The 22,528-nt window shown below is 41.7% G+C and overlaps 1 protein-coding gene across 1 annotated transcript in view; it reads left to right on the top strand.

Annotated features, from left to right (window-relative positions):
* Positions 1-429: 429 nt before the first annotated feature.
* Positions 430-22,528, top strand: part of FHIT (fragile histidine triad diadenosine triphosphatase) — a 1,060,604-nt gene continuing 1,038,505 nt past the window's right edge. The window contains exon 1 of the mRNA XM_070933525.1: positions 430-482. The gene's annotated coding sequence lies outside the window, so the exon portion shown is untranslated. The remainder of the gene's footprint in view (positions 483-22,528) is intronic.

Here is a 22,528-nt window from a genome sequence, read left to right as displayed (position 1 = left end):
CGTGGGATGAATCTTACATGGTCCCCAGTGCTTTTATGTATAAACATTTAAGGCTGAATAGTTATAGAAATCATTATAAAGGGATTTCAAGCGACATTCCTTAAGCATCTGATCTTAAGGAAAAAAAAAATGCCTTGAAGCATGATTTGAAACCCAGAAAAGCCGAATAAACCCGGTCCTAGTTCAGAAACGAAACCTTCTGAATGTAGTGGGGCCTGAGTCCCATAGAAAGCGTGGAGCTGCTGCCTCGCAGCGTTCTCCGGGGCACCGGTCTTTGGGAGCGCTGCAAAACGCTTTGCCTCTTTGATCCGTCCAGCAACCTGCAGCGGGAACCCAGAACAAACTTTTCCTTCGTTACGTCACAGAAGCTCTTTTTTTTTTTTTGCTAGTTATAACAGCGACTTCCGGTTACCTTCGGCCCAAAGTCTCCCGGCTCTCCTAACTTGGCCATCAGCCCAGGAGCTAAAAGCAACAGTAAAAAGGTAGGCACGATCAATGCACTCAGACGTTTCTCCCGGCACGACCGGCTCTTGCTTTCTCACCAGTTTATTCAGTCCGTTTTGCAAATGGTTTCCCGTCCGGTGGCTTCAGACACAGGTGCCGTGTCAGGAAAGCAATGCAAGAAGCGTGTGTGTATGTTGGGGGGGGGGGGGGCACAGAGCCAGGCACTTCTGCAAAAAGTTCCGGAAACTCTTCAAAGAGCGGCGGGAGGGGCCAGAACGCGAGGTGGGCGGAGCCAAACCCTAAGTGGGTGGGGCGATCTGTGTCTGCTCCCTTCCTAAAAAAACCAAGTTCTTCTGATTTAGAATAGAGAATAGATAGAATTGGATTTTTTATTGGCCAAGTGTGATTGGACACACAAGGAATTTGTCTTTGGTGCATATGCTCTCAGTGCACATAAGGAGAATAAAATACATTCATCGAGAGTAAAAAGATACAACACTTAGTGATAGTCAAGGTTACTAATAAACTATCAAATTGTACTAGGAAACAAATAAAAACAATATAAATGGAAAGACACAAGCAACGTGGTTATAGTAATAAGTGGGAAGAGATAGATACTCGTAAGGAAGAGAAGAATAATAGTAATACAGTCTTAGTACTTCTGCTGAGGTTTTTAAGCAGGGGGTGCAATTCTTTTTATTTCCCCTCTGTTATCACGCAATGTCAAAAAAGGCAAGGAAGTCCGGAATGGTATACTATATAGGATCTTCTTCCCATTGGGAGGGGGTTGAACTAGAAGACCACCAAGAGCCGAGGTGGCACAGTGGTTAGAGTGCTGTACTGCAGCTACTTCAGCTGACTGCTAGATCAGCAGATCAGAGGATCAAATCTCCCCGGCTCAAGGTTGACTCAGCCTTCCATCCTTCCGAGGTGGGTAAAATGAGGATCCAGATTGTTGGGGGCAATATGCTATTTAGTATACTGTCTTTGGTGTAAGCCGCCCAGAGTCCTCGGAGAGTGGGCAGCATAGAAATAGTAATAATAAAATAAAATAATTAAAATAAAATAAAATAAAGGTCCCTTCCAACTCTATTGTTCTACCCACAATCCTGCAAGCAAAGACCCCCTTTTTTTCACCCGCATCATGTGTCTGATGGGCTTTGATTGCATGGAAGGTGCTGCTATTTTGATTTTCTGAAATGCCCTCCCTCCGCCCTTCTGTCCTTGGATCTTTCTGGGGATCTATTTCTCACCACATAAGATCATGCCAATATTTTTATGCTTTGGGATCTACTGATCCCTAGGGAGAAGGACCACTGCATCCGTCCTTCTTGAAGAAAGCCCTTTTTTTTCGATGTCTACCTGACTGTCCACCTTGAGGTGCACTTCCATTTTGCTGATTAAATTTGGAGAGACTTAAAAAAAGTAGAACTTACATGAAAAAAATCTGGATGTTAAGCAAAAACAAAATAACAAAAAAACCCCCAAACATGCCATTTAATTTTTTTTTTAAATCACATAATCATCCTACTACTGGACAACAATTAAGGTGACCAATCGTCCTCCTTTAGGGAGGACAGTCCTTCTTTTGTAAGTTCTGTCCTCTCTCAAAAAGTGTCCTCCTACATGTCCTCCTTTTCGATATTTGAAGACTAATCTGTAAATCTCCGTATTCGATCGATGCCGATCCGATCCATTGTGTGTGATGTGACGTATTTGTATTTGACATGACGATTCGTCAAGGCTCAGTACAGTGCGGTGAGACGTGATTATGAGATGCATGTGCTCCGCATAGAATTGTTTTGAGAGAGTGCGCCGTGCGCAAGTGGCTTTGTTTACTATTCTGTATTATTGTTGCAATGAATAAAATGTTTCGTTTATTTACGATATTTTTTTTCTTCAATTAATTTGTGTCCTCCTTCTCATTGTAAAAAGGTTGGTCACCTTACAACAATAGTATTTCAGATAGAAGTACATGATTCTGGTTCTGTGCTAACAGTCATGCCAAATTAGAATGGGCCAATTGAGTTTTTCAGGTGTTTTTTCTTTGGAGAGTCCAGACAGCATTGGATCAGCATTGGCAAGGAACTCTTGAATCAAAAGATGTGTATGTATGTGTCATTCTATTACTTTGCTCGTTTATATTCTTTGTTTGGCATACTGATTCTAAAAGCATCTGTTGAAGTTTTTTTGTTGTTTAGAGGGGCAAACTCTGTATATTTGTTGAAGGAAACACAGAAATCAAATTCAGCAAAATGCAAATTAAAAGCCATAAATGGTACTTAGCATAAAAACAAAGAAATTAAGGGGCTTGGCTGTCCCCCCCCTTGTTGTATTTTTTTAAGAAGTGACACAGCTTTGTGTCACAAAGAATCAGCACAGAGATATATGCCTTTGAAAGCCATTATATATAGAAAATCTAGAAAGAGATACCCCTGATGAAGTTGTAGTCTAGAAGATCTCATTTTAACCTGTCCCCACTTAAAATGTTATAGGACAGATAATGAGCTGTGTTGTTCTTTGGGCCTCACACTGAAAAGTGTGTTTGTAAATGATTCCATTGAAATAAATGTATTGTGCCTTGGTAAATGCCAAAAATAGAGAACCAGCCATTACAGAAAACGTAGTGTAGAGCAGTGCTTCATAAACCTTTTCCTTCATTACCCCAAACCACTTATCAATAAGGTAGTCCTTGACTTACGACCATGACCCCCAAAATTCATGTTGCTAAGTGAGACATTTTTCCCATTTCCCCCATTTTATGACCTTTATTGCCACAGTTGTGGCAAGTGTATCTTTATGGTTGTTAAGTTACTAGCACAGTTGTTAAGTAAATCTGGCTTCCCCATTGACTTGGCTTGTCAGAAGGTTGGAAAAGCTGATCACATGACTCCAGGACACTGCAGTCATCATAAATATGCCAAGCATTTGAATTTTGATCATGTGATCATGTAAGTCGAGGATTAATGGCTAGGTCTGCCTGATATGGAAAATCCTTTTTACACAATATTTAGTAAAACACTTTTAGTCAATTTAAATGTCCTTGTTGTGGTTGAGTAATGAGTTTCTGTATTGCTATCCAAAACTAAAACAACTTTTGCCTAATTTTGGGTAATGTATCCAGTTTTTGGAAAGCACTTAGAAATCCAAACTAGTTCAATCTAGACTAGATCCCCTGTTACTTAGTTCAGGATGAAAAAGAAAAGCAGGAATACTTGCTACCTTCTGTTGGATATGTTGGCTGTTGTATGCTCAAAAAATGATTTGGAAGAAGTGCTACAGATCAAGCATGAACCTGAAGAAAAGATGAAGATGCTTTAATAAGCTAACTTTTCAAGCAGCATCTTTTTCTCAGGATCATAAGGGCTGCTTTAATGAATACAAGTGTGGTGATCCTGCTAGTTTTGAAACAGTTCTTCCAAATCATTTTTGATCTGACTTTGATTTGACTTTGAATGAATGTGTCATTATACTACCTACCAGTGGTGGGTTGCCCCCGGTTCGGATCAGTTCGCAAGAACTGGTAGTAAAACCAGCAGGAGAACCTGCCTACCGCCCCGGATGCCATCATCAGCGATCTGCACATGCGCAGAAGCAAGGCGTGCAAACGAAGCAAGTGCGCGGGGGTGATCCCGTTTTGAACCAGTAGTAAAGGTAAGTAGAACCCAGCCCTGCTACGTACATATATTAAAAACTCTGGTTTGCTTAAATCTACTGTCTTTTTAATTTAAAAAGCAATACTTTTAAATACTATACCTGAATGTTTTGTTTCATGAAACAATATTATGTCCAATTGTCTTTCTTAGAACTATTTTATGCGTATGAATAACTATTTGCAGGGACGCGGTGGCTCGGTGGCTAAAATGCTGAGCTTGTCGATCGAATGATCGGCAATTTAGCGGTTCAAATCCCTAGTGCCGCGTAATGGGGTGAGCTCCCGTTACTTGTCCCAGCTTCTGCCAACCTAGCAGTTCAAAAGCACATAAAAAATGCAAGTAGAAAAATAGGGACCACCTTTGGTGGGAAAGTAACAGCGTTCCATGCGCCTTTGGCGTTTTGTCATGCCGGCTACATAACCACGGAGACATTTTTCAACAGCGTTGGCTCTTCGGCTTTGAAACGGAGATGAGATGCCCCCTAGAGTCAGGAACGACTAGCACATATGTGCGAGGGGAACCTTTACCTTTACCTATAACTATTTATGAATGGGCCCTCGTGGCATAGTGGTTAGAATGCAGTATTCCAGGCAAATTCTATCCATAGCCTGGACTTTGATCCTGACCAAGTCAAGGTTGACTCAGCCTTCCATCCTTCCGAGGTCAGTAAAATGAGGACCCAGATTGTTGGGGGCAATATGCTGACACTGTAAACAGCTCAGAGAGTGCTGTAAAGCACTATAGGGCTGTATATACATCTAAGTTGCTATTGTTTTTTTTTTATTTCTTTCTGCCAAATGTTGGTTTCAATTTAAAGCATTCTCTAATCGTGAAAACTTTAGAAAGAAGAAAGTAGACAAGAAAAGTTTGGTAGGTTCACTTAAAAAGTTAGCAGTCTTCCAGATATCATAGTTTGAAAACATAGTTGAGGCTTTATAAGCACAACATTTCCTTCAAGCTTATTTACTGGATTTTAATTTGGTGGAGATATGGCAGCTGTTAAATCCATCTCTGCAAGAATTACTTTTTTCTCAGCTCTTTCAAGCAAATTTGAATGTACTTTTAAGATTTTTTTAGAATCTTAATCTTAAATTGATTGGGTAGATAGCCCTGATATAGGTCCTGTTATCCTATCAAATAATGTACTGGTAGCATTATGAATTATTCAAAGAAACATTTTCTTATCTTTTGCAAGATGCTATCAATATGTAGCATTATTAAAATATTTGCATTTTATAATTCAAAGTGTTATAGGCAAATTAAATTGGCAGTTGATGTACTATCACCCCAGAAGTGCTTCAAGAATGCAATTTGGCCTTTGCATTTTCCATGTGCTCAGAGCATCTTGAAAGAGCCAATTTGGTCTAGTGGTTAAGTCACCAGACTAGAAAGCAAGAGATCATAAGTTCTAGTCCCGCCTCAGGCGTGAAAGCCAGCTGGGTGACTTTGGGCCAGCTACTCTCTCTCCGCCCAAATCACCTTACAAGGTGGTAGTTGTAAGGAAAATAGGAGGAGGAAAGTGTGTTGATAACCCCTTGAGTTATTTATAAACACAATAAATAAACTACAAACCAGAATTTTGTTATGATATATTTGTGCCATGATCCCAGGTTGTTGCAGAAGTCCACTGGGCTCTCATGAGGAAAAGGCGGCTTATGGATCACAAGTTCTTTACCTTGTTGGAGAATTTTAAGCCATGTATAGTTTTATACATACTTTGAAAGGTTTAATTGAATTATTTCCTTGTAATTATATATATATCGCTTTAAAATTTCATTCTAATCTTAATTGAATTGTATGCCTGTCCTGGGATTCTTAAAAAAAATATAAATGTGAGATATCAATTGCATACATGAATAAATTTAATTTTCAGAACAACTTGAACCTAGTCTCCAATTCATAGCAATTATCATAAAGATTAAGGGGAAAAATTCTCTTCCCCCCACCTCTTCTCATTATGCTTTCCCAGATATTGGAGTATGCCAAAACTGAATGTTGGCATTCCACAAGAATTTATGCATGATTCTTGAAATAGATTACAATTTATCCATATATAAAACTAGCTGAATACCTGTGCTCTGCTACAAAACTATGTGATCGGGCTTGATAAATTGACACTTACAGCTTGAAAATTAATGAGTAGTTACGATCGGCCTCTCCTCTCCCCTTCTCTCCCTCAGCCTTGCCGCACAGAAGCCTCCCCTATGCTATCCTGTTCTCTCCAGAGTTATTTTCAGGTTGGGAGGGGGAGTAGAAAGTCTAATTAGCATCAGAGCATGCTAATAATAATATATTGCTCTGATGGTCATTTCGAAAAATCCTTTCTTAGTGAGCACCTAGAAGCCAAGAGGAACATACGTGGCAAATTTCAAGTTTGTAGGCTTTACGGTTCTGGAGATTTTGTGATTATGGCGTGAGTGGTTTTCGCTTTTATATATATAGACGATAAACAGTTGCCCCATAGGGTGATAAAAATGTGCACTTTTGTGCAAACTCAATACGCATATATCCTATATGAAGAAATTGTGAGTCACCAGATAGCTTTGTCACAACTCCCAGCAGCATCAGCCAGTCCGGGCAATGATAGAGATGATTTAATTCAGCGGCAGGTTGGATGTGTGCTTGCGCAGCCGACGGGTGGACCAGAGCGGCTCATTCAAGAAGGAGAGTGAGTGACTCCGGTACCTTTTGGGCACTTGCCTTCCCTGACAGCCAGCCGTGGGAGAAAGGTGAGCAGTAGGAGTCAGGGAATGCACCATTCCCCAATGCCGGCCGCGCCACAGAGCCGCTGCCGCTCGCCCTTCGCCATGCGGCTCCGCCCACCCGCCCCATTCCCCGGAGTCGGGCATCTTTCGGGCTCTTGCCTTCCCTGACAGCCAGCCGTGGGAGAAAGGTGAGCAGTAGGAGTCGGGGAATGGTGCATTCCCTGACTCCGGGGAATGGGGCGGGTGGGCAGGTGGGCGGAGCCTCCAGCTTCCATTGCTACCGGTTCTCCGAACCACCGGCCATCATTGCTATCTACTCACCCGAGCCGGTCTGAACCGGGAGCATTTCACCCCTGCCTCAAACCCTCACAGTTTCAACTTCAAACTGTTTACCATGGACCTCGCTCCCTTCTTAAGAGGTCCATTAAGGGGGCGTGCATAAGCGCACCAGCATGCCTACCATCCCTGCCTTACTGTTCCCATTTATTTGTATTTACTTCCTTTGTTTATGTTTATGTTCATATTGTTGGAAGAAATCTCCATCTGGGTTCAATTCCAAGTGGGGAAGAAAGACACTGGAAACATGGAGACTGCTTGGAAATATGGTTTTTAATGATGGACAGGACCACATGGTTTTAGGTCCTGGGTGGAGAGAAAAAAAGGGAAGAGATGCTGAGAGTGCCTGGGTTTTATGCCCTCTCTGGACGTTTGAATTTGAGCTTGTATTCTGATTGTTGTCAGACTCCCCATGGGGCCATGCAGGGGTAACTTTGTAGATTGTGTTTTTGAGTCCCAAGTTTGGTTGGCTCTTGCTGGGTGATGTTGCAATGAAAGAGCTTTGGGATTCCTATTATGGCTCTGCCTGAAGGAGGTAGATCTTTGTTATATAGAAAAGACTGGCCCAGGCCTTAATGGCCCATTGATAAAGGTGGGGGAGCTGAGATTCTGCCTCCCTTTTAGGGGAAATATTCCGCCCTTTTAATATTTCCTAAAATATCTCATTTTCCTAAGAGAGGGGTGTACGCTAACTTCCTACAATACCTATACTTGTTATCTTGTACATGTTTGACAAACAAACAAACAAAACAAAACAAAATAAATAAATAGAATAATGAAGCTACTTCGCACTGCTCAGTCAGATGCCAGAATCATAATGCAGCTGGACAAGCCAACCTGAAGAAGCCTGCAACTGTAGGCCCTATTTGGGGGCAAAAGGATGTTCTTCTGTATTAAATCACAATCCCCGGTGCTTTAAATGATAGTCGCTGTGCCATAATCTAAAACAAACAAACTGCTTTTCACAAGGAGCCAGGTAAGCTTTCGCATCGCAATGCCAGAGAGACTGCTGGGTTTTATCTTACTGGAAATTCGAGACACCTCGGCAGCCTTACCTTTGAACTCATCTCCCTGCTGCAAACAGAATTAGCCTCTTCACTGGGGTTTTGGGCCCTGTGTTTATACTTAGTGCTTAAATTTGAGGAAACAATATTCTCTCAGGGATTGGATGCCTATCCCTGTACATACAAGTGTGACGGTTTCCCCCTCACTTTCTCCTTGATCTTCCTGACTCTTAAAAAAAAATTCTACTGCAGGATTTTCTGTCTGCCCTTAGCAAAAAGAAAAATAGTGGGGGAGAGGAATTTTTAATCTGTATACTCAAGCATATGCACCAGGGAAAAAGTAACTGAATTCTTCAGCTTAATTTGAAATATCGCAAGGGAAATGAATAAAAAATTCCAACCAACCAATACTCCAGCAATTCAAAACTCCACTCCCCCACTCCATTCCCCGGGCCTTACCACTTGAGGGATGTAAGAGGCTAGCTGTACATCGAAATTTTCTGCCTGTGTGAATGAAACACTAAATAAATATACATGAAGTATCTCTGGCATGTTAGACCGAATGCAGTCAGGAATCCACAGCAGGTCTTATCAGGGGGAAAATAAGCAAAGCTAAAATGTTAACTCCCATTGCTTGGGAACAGAAACCCCAGATAAAAGAGGAATAGAGGAAGGTATAGGGCAGTGATGGCTAATCTTTTTGCCATCATGTGCCAGGAGTGGGGGGGGATCGCGCATGTGCGTGCCCACACCCATAATTCTATGTGCCCTGCCCCCGCGCATGCGTGTGCGACCCCCCCACTCCCCCTGCTCCTGGCACGCGATGGCACGGAAGGCCTTTTTTTTGGTGTCCCCAGCCTCCAGAGCCTTTCTAGGAGTCTGGGAGGGCAAAAACAGCCTTCTCCATCCCCCGGGGGCCTCCAGAGGCCAAAAATGGCCTGTTTGCCAATTTCCGGTGACTCCTAGAAAGGCTCTGGAGGCTGGGGACACCAAAAAAATGGGCCTTCCGGTCCCATCGGAAGTTGGCAAACGGGCCATTTCCGACCTCCGGAGGGCCTCCAGGGTTGGGGGAGGCCGTTTTCGCCCTCCTCAGACTCCTAGAAAGGCTTTGGAGGCTGGGGAGAGAGAAAAACAGGCCTTCCCCACCACCACCCCCAAGGTCTTCCAGAGGCAGGAAACAGCCTGTTTCCCTACTTCTGGTGGGCCCAGAAGGCCTGAAAATCAGCTGAGCTCATGTGCCTAATGATATGGCTATACATGCCAAATGTATACATGTGGCACACGTGTCATAGGTTTGCCATCACAGGTATAGGGGAAAAAAATCTCAGAAGGAGATGGGTGGTTAAGAAATATGGAATAATAAAAAAGATTTGGAATGATGTTGCCTGAGTTCACAGTTTGCTCACTTTAGATTTAAAATGTCAGATACTGAGTGTTTAAGCCAATACTTGGATATCTTTCCTTCCAATCCTAATCTAAATCAAGTTGCTTATTTCCTTTGTCAACAAGGTTGTAGCCTGTTGGCAAGTGAAACTGAATGTAGTGGTTTATGATAAGATAATCTTTATTATCACTTTTTCTGTGTACACACTGGTACCAGTGGTGGGTTGCCCCCAGTTCGGACCAGTTTGCAAGAACCGGTAGTAAAACTGGCGAGAGTAAAATTGTCCCGGAAGTCGTCATCGTTCGCTCGCGCACATGCGAACCCGTTGCGAATCAGTAATAAAGATAAGTAATTCCCATCCCTGGTACACATTAAAAATGAAATTCTGTTGCCTGATCTCAAAAGAAAATATGTGTGTATGTATGTACATGCCCGGGGGCCAGATCCGGCCTGTGGTACTGCCCTAGAAACAGCAAAGGGCTGGCCCGCAGTGCCTCTGCCAGTGAAAATGGAGCTTGGGAGGGCTCTGTTTTCACTGTCAGAGGGTTGCAGGAGGCCGTTGTAGCTGAAAATGGAGCTCAGAATCCTGTTTTCGCTGGCAGAGCACTCGGGCCCCCACAGGCACCCCTGACATGAGTGATGTCAAGCTGGCCATGCCCATCCTGGCCACGCCCACCCCGGCCCCCGAGGTCAAACACAACCCTGATAAGGCCCTCAACGAAATCGAGTTTGACACCCCTGCCCTACAGTTACATTCACTTACATTCACACACATATACATGTGCTATACACACACACACACACACATATTTAGGGAATAAATAGGTGATCCTGATATAATGCAAATTTCTTTACAGTTTTATAAAAAGGGGAGGCCAGGCCCTGAGTCAAAGACCCTTTTGAGTTTGTTCTGATGAATTTAACATCGCAGAGTTTCCAAGGACTTGTGGACCCATTTCACAGACAAGGTAATTTAAAAGACAGTTCATTTGGCTGTGGTTAATAGAAAGAATGGTTTATGACTGTGCAACACCAACCAATTCCGGTTTATTCAATAAACTGGTTAAGCAAACCATGGTTTAGCAGGATATACAAATACAATCCATGCTTGTATATGTTTCAGAGATAAAAAAAAAAAAAGGGAAAAAAATTGTTGCTCAAACGTCCAGCCAAGGACAAGTATCAAATCTTAACAGACACAATCAGAATTTCAATGGATTTGTGCGTCTTTATTCTCTCAGCTGCTAGTTAACTTTTTGCAGTCTTCTTCAGTGATCAGCTTCCTTATACTTCCAGCTGCTCTAATATTTCACAGAGAAAAAGAATTGTACAGTATATTGGAAATCAATATTAACATCAGAACAAGTAGGGTAAAAATAATTCCATGCCAGATGCTTGAGTTAGCTTGTCATTCATCTTTTGTTCTTTCTTTGAAGGTGGAGTCAGACATTTCCTTGAGATCATTAAAGCAGACCTAGGTCAATTCTTCTGCCGCCCATTAAGTTACCTATATTATATCCCCATTCACTCAGGAAAAGGCAGTCACTTGAAGTTGGAGCATTTATCAGTCCTCTCCAGTATCAATTTAGACTAGCTTGCAACCAAAAATATATAGCCGCAATCATCAAATAAAATCAATGTGCAATTAAAATTAACTAAAGGCAGTATCACAGCAGGTAATACACTCAAGACTAAAAAGTACCAAATGCAATACAGACAAGGGGAAACAAATGGATTAATTCTAATTTTTCTTTAATGGAGTAAACATAGCTTGTAATACATGGGGGTGACTGCAATAGATATACATTCTATTCATTTCTCAGCAATGTGAATACCTTACAAAAGGGAAAAGCAAGCAAGAAAAAAAAAAGGATATTAAAATAAGTCATGCTCCTGCCTTAATCATGGTTTGACCCAAAACTCTCCAAACAATATTCTGGCTGGAAAAATATCAGAGCTTCACATATTATATGAAGGAGATTGTTCTCATCTGTTTAACAGGTCAAGATTATGGCCAGGAGAAATTTTTGCCCTGTTTCTTTTGATGTGATAGATGGAATTGGATTTGGAGCAGAAGTCCTGGCAACAGTAACTCACCTCCTTATTATCTCCAGATTAGTTACTGCAACATCTAGAGTCAATCTAGGTTAGGTTTAGGTTTATTTGATTTGTATACCGCCCTACTCCCGAAGGACTCAGGGCGGTGAACAGCCAACAATAAAATACATAAATACAAAAAATTTAAAAACCAGATAAAATCAAATTAAATCATTTTGGCCCAGACAGATTAAAACACCCCAATAATTTAAAAACAGATTAAAATTTACATATTTAAAAAGGGAAGAGATTAGGCCAAGCCCGCCTGATGGAATAAAAAGGTCTTCACAGCACGGCGGAAGGAGCGCAGATCCGGGATCCTCCGTATCTCCGGGGGGAGCTCATTCCAGATGGTAGGTGCCCCCACAGAGAAGGCTCTCCCCCTAGGGGCCGCCAGTCGACACTGTTTGGCTGATGGCACCCGGAGGAGTCCCTCTCTATGAGAGTGTACTGGCCGGTGGGAGGCTATTGGTGGTAGTAGGCGGTCCCGTAAATAACCAGGTCCTAAGCCATCTAGAACTCTATGCTTGCTGAATGCTGGGATCTGAAGCCCAGGCATGCTGCCTGAGGGATTCTGAAAAGTTGAAATCCATGCATGCTGGCTAGGGAATTCTGGGACCTGAACTCTACCCAACTTCAAGTTGCAACACTTGAAAAATGTTGAAAAAACACTGCCCTCTGGTTGTTGCTGCTTCAGGCTTTGGGATGAGGTCACCATGATGAGCAAATGGAAGGAATATAAATCTTGAGGGGTTGTAACAGCCTCATGTAGACAAGCCAGAAGCCTGCACAACTTCATTTCCCAGGTGCAGCTCGGAGGAGAAGGAAAGGGGTGGACTTTGCTGGGAAAAACAGCTCCATTGCATGGTCATGCAGGCAGCATCTCGGCTCACCCTTTCAATTAGTTTATTTTTACATTTAATCCTCACTGGCATCTGTGCATTCACCCGAGGCATGCAAAAAATGCTTTAATGTGATCCAGGGTATGTCTTGTTATTCCTTTGCAAATATGAACTTGTCTTTGCAGTTACAACTGGGCACAGTTTTGAAGCTCTTCCTACAGGAAAGTCTGGGTTTGAGGCTTTTGAGTGGGAAATACCATTGGACAATCAAGCCCAGCACAGCCCAGCACAGCCCAGCACAGCACAGTCCACTTGCCCAGGTTGCAATGCAACAACTTGCCTCCAGAAGTTGTGGGTGCTCCATCACTGGAGGTTTTCAAGAAGAGACTGGACAACCACTTGTTTGAAATGATATAGAGTCTCCTGCTTGAGCAAGGGGTTGGACTAGAAGACCTCCAAGGTCCCTTCCAACTCTGTTATCCTGTTATTCATTTGTTAACTGCTGAATTAAGGAACATGGCTACTGATGGGACAGAGCCATTTAAACAAGATTACATCAGGCCTGGAAAAGTTGCATTGGCTTCCTCTTTGTTTCTAGGTCTGAATCTAGTCATCACCTGTATATAGCTTGGATCATCTGCTTCAAGTAGAATCTTCTACTATCTTGTGTGTGTCTCATCAGGAGGAATTACTGTCTTCCTGCCTCTAGGAAATTTAATGGGAGGGAGAAAGCAAATAAATAACTTTATTGTCATTGTACGTGTATACACAGTATACCCTACAACGAAATTCACTTAACACCCAAAGACCAGGTCCAACACACATAACAATCCCCAAACACACTCCCACCCACCACAATTCTCCACCCCTGAACCACCCAAACATCCACACAACAGATCAAGTAATGCTGTCCAACAGCTCACTGATGGTGGCCCTTTAGTTCATTGTGGAGTACAATTATAGCTCTGGGATAAAAACTATTCAGAAAACGTGTGGTCCGAGTTTTAATTGTTCTGTATCTTCTGCCAGAAGGCAACAGTCCAAAAAGATTGTAAGCAGAAAATGGGAAGAGTCTCTGAGAATGTTATGCAACTTTCTCAAACACCGAGATTCAAAGATGTTGTCCAGGGCTGGGAGCTGGAGTCCAATGATATTCTGGACAGTTTTAATGATTCTCTGTAGAGCTTTTTTGTCCACTGCAGAGCTGCTCCCATACCATGCAAGAATGCCGTATGTCAGGACACTCTCAATGGTGCTGGACAACAAAAGCTATGTCTTTTCATGGTACTTGTGGGACTGAACGTGCTAATTTTCTCTAGTTTCTAGTTTTGTGGTGATGCTTTAATCATTCCCTGCACTATTCCTTGCACTATTGAATAAATGTAAGCCACCTATAGTCCACACATGTTCAAATAGCCAAAGTTGAGAAACACTGGTTTAGCATGTTTATTGGCAAGATATAAATTGATAGAAGGAATGAATGATGAATGAATAAACAAATGCAATCAGTACCTCAGTTCCTGCCCTGATATATTCTCAATTTACTCATGTTTGCCGAAACTCTACATTTTGATTCTTGGACACTGTTTTTTTTTTTTAATTGTTTGCACCAATCTCATCTGCCTCTATACTATACTGTATAGTATATATGAACTTTGACCCTGTGATTTATAGATTTACTGTGTGTTATTGGCTTTCTTCATTATTGGTTTGATTTGCACGCCTTAGATAAGGCACCTGGATTCCTCTTATCTCTCCCTTAGTAAACATAAGTAGAGTAATAACCAAACAGCTTAGTCAGATCATGGCAATGTTCCAGACCTTTGTTACAAGCTTATATCAACCATCCAATCTAAATTAAAACAAAACAGAAATCATTAGGATACTTGTAAGAGATTTGTTTTAATTGTTAGTGGAGAAAAAGATGCTTGGATTTCCGGCTCCTTAGTTTTTTGTTAAATAGTGCTGTAACTTTCAGAGGCTAAACACACAAACATAACTGACTAGCTTTTCTTTCTTGTCTATGGAGATTTTCAGTCATCCAGGTCATGGTTGTCCCAAAGGTGCTTTTTCGAAAGGCAGTAGGATTTCGTTTTTCACTTCTCATCCGAAAAGCTTCTTTTCCTTCTTTTTTTCTCTAGGAAAAAAAAAAAAACATGCTACTGTAAATTGGTGGTTTGCCATTAAATTCAAGAAGCATGAGTTTGGAAGGATCTGCAATCTTCCAGCAAGGGTTGCAGGAATGCATTTGCCCACCCGTTGCTTGGTTTAGGGTCGTGCTGGCGAACCTATGGCACACGTGCCACCGCCCAGCTCAGATCCATTGTGCATGCGTGCACGCTTTCCGCCGGCCAGCTGATTTTCGGGTCTGCCTTGCAAGCGGGAGATGTGCGCGCGCATGCGGGGGAGACCTACCTTTCTCCTCACTTTCTGCTGCCTGTGCCTTCCCAGATCTCCGGAGATTCCTCTCCCAGTGCTGTTTTGGGAGGCAAGGCTTTTCTCCCCCTCCCAGCCGTTTTGGGAGGCAAGGCTTTTTTTCCTTTCCCAGCCATTTTGGGAAGGGAGGGTTTCCCACCCCAGCACTGTTTTGGGATGTGAGGCCAAAAGGAGGTGTGTGTGCGTGCATGCGTGGGGGGGGCATGCGGAGAGTCACATGCGCATACGGGGGTCGCGTGCGCATGCACGGGAGGGGCATGGTGTTATGGGTGTGGGCACTGCGTGCGCGGGATAATGCACCCATGCATGCTTTTGATACCCAAGGAAAAAAAGGTTAGCTATCACTGGTTTAGGGTGACAAAGATAGGAATTGCAGGCCTGTGTTACCAGAAGAGAGCTATATCATTGTGGGGGGAGGGGGGCAGGGAGATTATAAATGGAAAGGTGGGTGCTGCTCAGAAAGATAAGTCAACTGTGTAGGTAGTTATGGAAAGAGTCCATAGTTGGACATATGCAAGTATAAATCTCTACTAGAAGCAGAAGTAGGGAGAGCAAATCAGGTCTATTAGTAGCCCTTTAGAGAGAAGACAATTATTAGTTGAAGGTACCTTGGTTGAGTTGGGTGGCTATAAAAATGGAATTGTCAAGTGCAGAAAATCAGGAGTCTAGGCAATTCAAATGACTATACAGGTTTATTGTATGCTAAATCTCTCTACAAGAATCTGAACTACTAATGGTCAAAGTGAATTGATGGTAGATAAAAGTCAATGGCCTTCAAGGTGAGCTGGATGTAGATCTCTTGTGGGCACGAAGGGACTCAAAACTGCTGATGGGTTTGACCCCCACCCTTCGGGTTCAGCCTGGTCATCTCCTACAGGAATAAACAAATGAAATAAGAATAAGGAGGTGTTACAAAACAAAGATTTGTAGATGTTGTCAGGAAAGGAAGAGAGCGATAAGCTAAGCTTAGTAACCCCGGTGGGACCAATGATGGGATGGTAGTTTTTGAGCCTGGCTGTATCCAGAAGAGGGTTAATGCTGTACTCCGATTGTACCCATGATTGACTCTAGCTTAGATTTGTTCTCTTCATGCTAGTATACTTAAGTGGTGGGAAACTTTTTCTTAGTTCTGCAGAAGTAATCTTGAGCATCTAGGTCGCTGCTCTTAGCAAATCAAAACGGATACATCCTGTCCTGCTGTCTTAATGTTGTCCAATAATCTCTCCACTGAAAAATAAAAGTAAGAAGCCGGCTCCAACCTGTCGCAGGACAGAGGCCTTAATAACATTTGCTCCCATTATTTACCAGACAGCCAAGCCAGAAGTCAAGTTAAGCAAAATGCCCCTTCTTGTTGGGAAAAAAAAAATGAGGAGATGATGGATTTAATGTGCTCATTATGGAGGCTAAATGAAAATAAGGAAAGAAATTTAAGAAGTTGCAATAGAACTTATGCGTGTGTTCCATCTTTTTGTTAACTTTGTTAGACCTTTTTTTAATAGGCAAGTGGCTGGAATTGGTATGGATATTACCTTGTAATATCTTTGTTACTTCTTTAAAAAAAACCAGATTAGATAAAATAAAATTATTTGTGCAGAAAATGATTACAGAATGAGCTATAAACTTGGAAAGTTTACAACAGATAATGTAGCCCTTACAATAAAGAAATGACTTCAGAAATCAAGTCCTCATACTTAGTTTTAGAACTCCAAGATATAGAATAAATTACTACTTTATTTAAACAGAAATCACTAAAAAAAAGAGAGTGATCAAAACAATGCAGTTAATTAAGAATGTTTGAAGTGAAACAGCTAAAATCTTTAGCTTAGAGATATCATTTGTAATCCGGTTTATTTATTTATTTGATTTCAAGGCTGCCTGACTCCAGAAAGATTAGACAGTTTGCAGTGTTTAAAAACAATATAAAATGAGAAGGAGCAGGCTGCTCAGGCAAAGCCATATGAATTACATTAAAAAAAGATTCACCAGGAGTATCTGTGGAGATTGACTGGAGGCTAAAACATATAAAGAACTGTTGCTGGAATTGGGTATGTCTAGTTTAATGAAAAGAAGGACTAGGGGAGACATGATAGCAGTGTTCCAATATCTCAGGGGCTGCCACAAAAAGAGGGAGTCAAGCTATTCTCCAAAGCACCTGAGAGCAGGACAAAAAGCAATAATGGAAACTAACCAAGGAGAGAAGCAACCTAGAACTAAGAAGAAATTTCCTGACAGTTAGAACAATTAATCAGTGGAACAACTTGCCTCCAGAAGTTGTGAATGCTCTAACACTGGAAATTTTTAAGAAGAGATTAGACAACCATTTGTCTGAAATGGTATAGGGTTTCCTGCCTGAGCAGGGGGTTGAACTAGAAGACCTCCAAGGTCCCTTCCAGCTCTGTTATTCTGATTTTTAGTCATCCAGATCAGGGTTGTCTCAAAGGTGTTTTTTTTCAAAAGGCAACTGGACTTCCTTTGTTTTTCCTTGGAGAGATTTCTGGGGTGTAAAGCAATTTACGGATCATTTGAGAGTTGGGAACCATGTGCATATCTCGGGTGAAATGCTGGTCCAGATGGCAGGTAGTACAATGAAGAAAGAGGATTTCCTTGATATGATGTATTGTCACAACATGACAACATTTAACTGGAGGGGACTTGACAGACACTTTGCCTAATTGTGCTGGATAGGTAGAAACAAATGGACATAGATGCTTCTTCAAGGACCCAGATTCTGGGCTACAAAGGGCTTTACGGTAATGATCAGCAACATTGATTGATTGGTTGGTTGGTTGATTGATTGATTGATTGATTGATTGATTGATTGATTGATTGATTCATTCATTCATTCATTCATTCATTCATTCATTCATTCATTCATTCATTCATTCATTCATTTTTTATAGCCATGCATTTCAAAACAAGCGAAACAAATCATTCTGCACATGTTCAGGTTGCCTTGAATTGTACAGGAAACCAACTGGTAACCAATACAGCTTGCAAAACAGTGATGACAGGGAGGCATTGTGAGAAGTGTCCATGCTGTTATATTTTGAACTAGCTATCACTTCCAGATTGTCTTCAAGGCCAGCTGCAAGTTGGCCTTGAAGTGAACTACACAAGTTGGTGTAGTAATCTAGTCAAGAGGTCATTAGGGAGCATGTGGTTGTCTGAAGGGTTTCCTGGTTGAGGAAAGGGTGAAACTAGTGCATAAGGTGGTTGTGTGCAAAGGCACTCTTGTCCAACTGCTGCCTGTTCTTTGTGTCCAGCTGTGAGGCCAGGAAGGAGGAGGAGCTATAAGGCTTCATTCTTGCCTGCAGTAAAGATCCTAATCCAGTCTAGTTGTGTCTGGGACTGTTCTACAAAGTTCAGCAAATCGTTGATTAGGGAGTTAAGGATTTGGAGAGCTGAGATTCACTGTCATGTCCTGACATAAACACTAAGCACAATAATAATTTTATTTTTAAACTATATTTTCTTCCAAACTAAATACCAGAGAGAATATTTCAGCTTTTCCTATTTATGTATGATCATCTTTGCTGACCAAATTTCTCTTTTCTGTATCTTTTTGAACTTAAATATATAAGCCCTCTCATTTATCATCCAACTGACCCTTCCTTCCTTCCTTCCTTCCTTCCTTCCTTCCTTCCTTCCTTCCTTCCTTCCTTCCTTCCTTCCTTCCTCCCTCCCTCCCTCCCTCCCTCCCTCCCTCCCTCCCTCCGCTATAACAATGCTCTGGAATTGTAGTAATAAATAAGATAATTCCACCAATTCAGGAGAGAGGGGTGAATGTACGCAGTATTTCTCACTCATGGATCATGCTTCATATCAGAGTTGAAATGTTAGAAACCATAATGAGAGAATCGATCTGTAGAAATATGTTGTAGAGAGGCTTATTGAGTTACAGTCAACATGGATTTACAAAATACAGATCTCGTCAAAGAAACCTGAAAGCCTTTTCCAATATAGTCACTGAGTGGGTGGAGTACATAGACTTTGCACACATAATATATCTGAGTCGTGGAAAGGCCTTTGACACCAACCTCAAAGGAACCTAACTATAATTTCAACAAAAAGCATACTAGCTGATGGATAGTAACTATAGGGCATTATTGATGCTTACACCAGATAAAGGATACATCAACCTTATAAGACCAGGTAAAAGAAAGATGGTTGTTTCCTGACAAACATCTTGATGAGGGGAAGAAATGTGGATTCAATGTTAACTACTTTATGATGTCTCTTTATACTTATAATTAAGGAAAGGTTTTTATAGTCCCATTTGTGATGCAATAGTGTGACTACTTTGACTGAGTGGCATTGTGTTCTAGAGGTGAAGAGGTTCACCTCCCACTTGGAAGGTTGAGAGTTCAATCCCATGTAGCCACAGGGTTTTTTTCTAGCAGGGCGCAAGGAGAAAATATCTGCTGCGTACTCTGCATAGGCATCAGGAAGGGCATCCGGCCAGTAAATGCATTCAGTCGCCTAGTCTCTACCCTGATAAAATGGATTACAGGGTTGTAAAAAATAAAGTGTGACTACTTTGACTACGTTTTTGTTAGAAAATTGCAGTTTTAGTGTGGCTGCTCAGCTCCCAACATATCAGTGCTTCTAAGGGATTTAGATTTCTAAGATTTTTAAAATCTTAGCAGTATAACCCATTGAACGTGGAGCTTGCAACTAATGTAGCTTTCATACCATAAAAAGCAGTTGGATCCTCCAGGTTTCTGGATATGAACCATATTGCTTAGAAAGATTCTTCCAAGTTGCATCACAGTTTCTCCTACCTCCTACACTGTGTACGTGTCTTTCTGAATGTAAGAAATGTTTGATGGCACTTTATACTTTTCTGTCCATCTTGGGCTCCATTGATAGTCAAGGTGGTGCTGGGTTTTTAGAATTTTATGAAGAATTCAAATCCTCCAAGCATCAAACTAATCAAGCATTCCTGTGTCTCCCACTGCTTACCCAGACCAGAAATAGCTATTTTTTTGGTATCTCACTAGTAAATGAAGGCAACAGGCATTTCTGCTGTGGTTCCCCAGCAAACGAGTGAGTCAGAGACATACATGCTACCTTTCATATCGGAAGTAATACAGTACACAGTCATCATGCCAAATAGTGCCCATAGCCTTACTCCTCTTTTAATATATCAATGTAAAAAAGATGTGGAGACTCTAGAAAGAGTGCAGAGAAGAGCAAAAAAGATGATTAGGGGACTGGAGGCTAAAACATATGAAGAATGGTTGCAGGAACTGGGTATGTCTAGTTTAATGAAAAGAAGGACTGGGGAGACATGATAGCAGTGTTCCAATATCTCAGGGGCTGCCACAAAGAAGAGGGAGTCAAGCTCTTCTCCAAAGCACCTGAGGGCAGGAGAAGAAGCAATGGGTGGAAACTAATCAAGGAGAGAAGCAACTTAGAACTAAAGAGAAATTTCCTGACACTTAGAACAATTAATCAGTGGAACAACTTGCCTCCAGAAGTTGTGAATGTTCCAACACTGGAAATTTTTAAGAAGATGTTGGATAACCATTTCTCTGAAGTGATGTAGGGTTTCCTGCCTTGGCATGGGGTTGGACTAGAAGACCTCCAAGGTCCCTTCCAACTCTGTTATTCTATTCTATTCTATTCTATTCTATTCTATTCTATTCTATTCTAGTCTAGTCTAGTCTAGTCTAGTCTAGTCTAGTCTAGTCTAGTCTAGTCTAGTCTAGTCTATCAGAGCCTAACACAGTCTGAAAGATGGGTCTTTTCTGACAAGTGGCTGACCAATGTAGAATGTCATTCATACCTTAAAAAAGGAAGATGGTATTATTTCGGCGGCAATCTTCTGTTTCTGTAGTGAATTTGAGACTAGGCGTCACCCTGCATTGGAACCAAAATGGCCTCTTTTCTAGGCTTTTTGAAAGACTCCATGGGAAATATGTCAAGGAAAACATTTTTAATTGAAAGTGATACGTAGCCAGTTTTAAATAGTCCTTGAGCTGCGGTGTTTTATTTCTTTACCATTGAAGTGTTCTCCTTGAACTTCTCCCTTTCTACTTCTATTTGTTGTGCGTGCACACGGTAAATAAGAAAAACTTAAAGATACCATCCAAATTGCTCCTGAAAACTTCAGAAAGAAAGCAACAAAGCATTTAAAGTTAATTAGAATGGGAAGCAAATCACTGGGCCTGATACAGAAACATGATCTGTCGAATTCTCCCCCCCCCGCCCCCGGTTCTTTCTCACCATTTATCAAAGAGATTTTTCATCATATTGCACATCTGCAGCCTTCAGAAGCAAATTCTGGCATGAATGCTTAGCTTCATACCCTCTCTCTCTCTCTCTCTCTCTCTCTCTCTCTCTCTCTCTCTCTCTCTCTCTCTCTCTCTCTCTGTGTGTGTGTGTGTGTGTGTGTGTGTGTGTGTGTAGAAGGCTTAGATGTTTCTCCAGGAGGGGGAGGGTGGGGAAGCTGAGCCACCCATCCGTCAATTCCCATTTCTGAGCCAGAATTGTGGCTGTAACACGCAGTAATGAAAATTTTTATAAGGGAGAAGGATTATCAGCATCATCCAGCTATTGTCCTGTGATGTGTCCCAGAAATATTACAGTCGAAGTTATGAAAGAATAAATGGTAGAAAGCCTAAAGCGGCACTGTTTCTCAGTGTGCTATTTTGCCCTTTAGCTGGTTTTTGTCATGGTGACTTCTTTCCTGAATGCCTGTTTACCTTCTGCTTTTCGCTTTTGTAAAGCCACCTCCACCTCTGTTAATGAAAGAGATTCTTGATGACACATTATTAAACACTCAGAGCGCTATGCAAATGATAAAAAGATTATCTGTAGCTCATCAGAAAACTACTCCAGGATGTTAAATGGTGGGCCACAGTAAGAATTAGATGATTAACTCTTTTTAAAAAAAAGATTCCCCCACCCCCATCCCTGCAAAGAAGGAGGGTAGTTTGTAGAGAGATGCTCTGGTATGTTTCTTTGATTCAGAAGAAAATAATAATAATAATAATAAAAAAGCTATTTATTGCAAGGCCTTGTATTTGTAACTTGCTGCCGGCTGAAGCATTAGCAGGATAGCCACAATGCAATTAGGGAGTCAGTGATGGAAAATTCTGGTCTTAGTAAGGGTGGAGAGGTGATCCAATGTCCCAACAAGATTCAGGCTCTTGTGATTCACACTATGACCCGGAGACTCACCCACCCAACCCTTGAGAGGGACTCTGTCTCCATGTCAACATTCAGAGAGACATAGAAGCATCTGGCATGAACAGAGCTGCTAGAAGAAGGAAATCACGACCCAAGACCAATTCTGTTCTTTACGATTAATTGGTTGAAGTATTCGATTCCCCAAACCTGTCAGTTGGTCCATCAGTTTTCTCTGTAACTTTGTATATTAATGATATGCATCTGTAGCATCAGGGGTGTGACTGCAATGTAATATAAACTGAATGCTAAGTATAAAAAGTGTAGGTTTGTTATTCTGGGCTGTAAAGATTCTGCTTTGCTGCTTTGCCTGGTGACAGCACTGGGTGCCTAAACAGACTTCTATTACTTGGTCCATGGCTTTTGCCAAAGCACAGGTGCTAATATACTCCAAATGAGCTTTGGTGGCACAGTGGTTAGACTGCAGTACTGC

The sequence above is a fragment of the Pituophis catenifer genome, unplaced genomic scaffold, assembly GCF_029215685.1.
Source record: "Pituophis catenifer annectens isolate HBS135680 unplaced genomic scaffold, rPitCat1.0.hap2 SCAF_2, whole genome shotgun sequence".
NCBI lineage: Eukaryota > Metazoa > Chordata > Lepidosauria > Squamata > Colubridae > Pituophis > Pituophis catenifer.
This window is presented reverse-complemented; position numbering and strand designations above follow the sequence as displayed.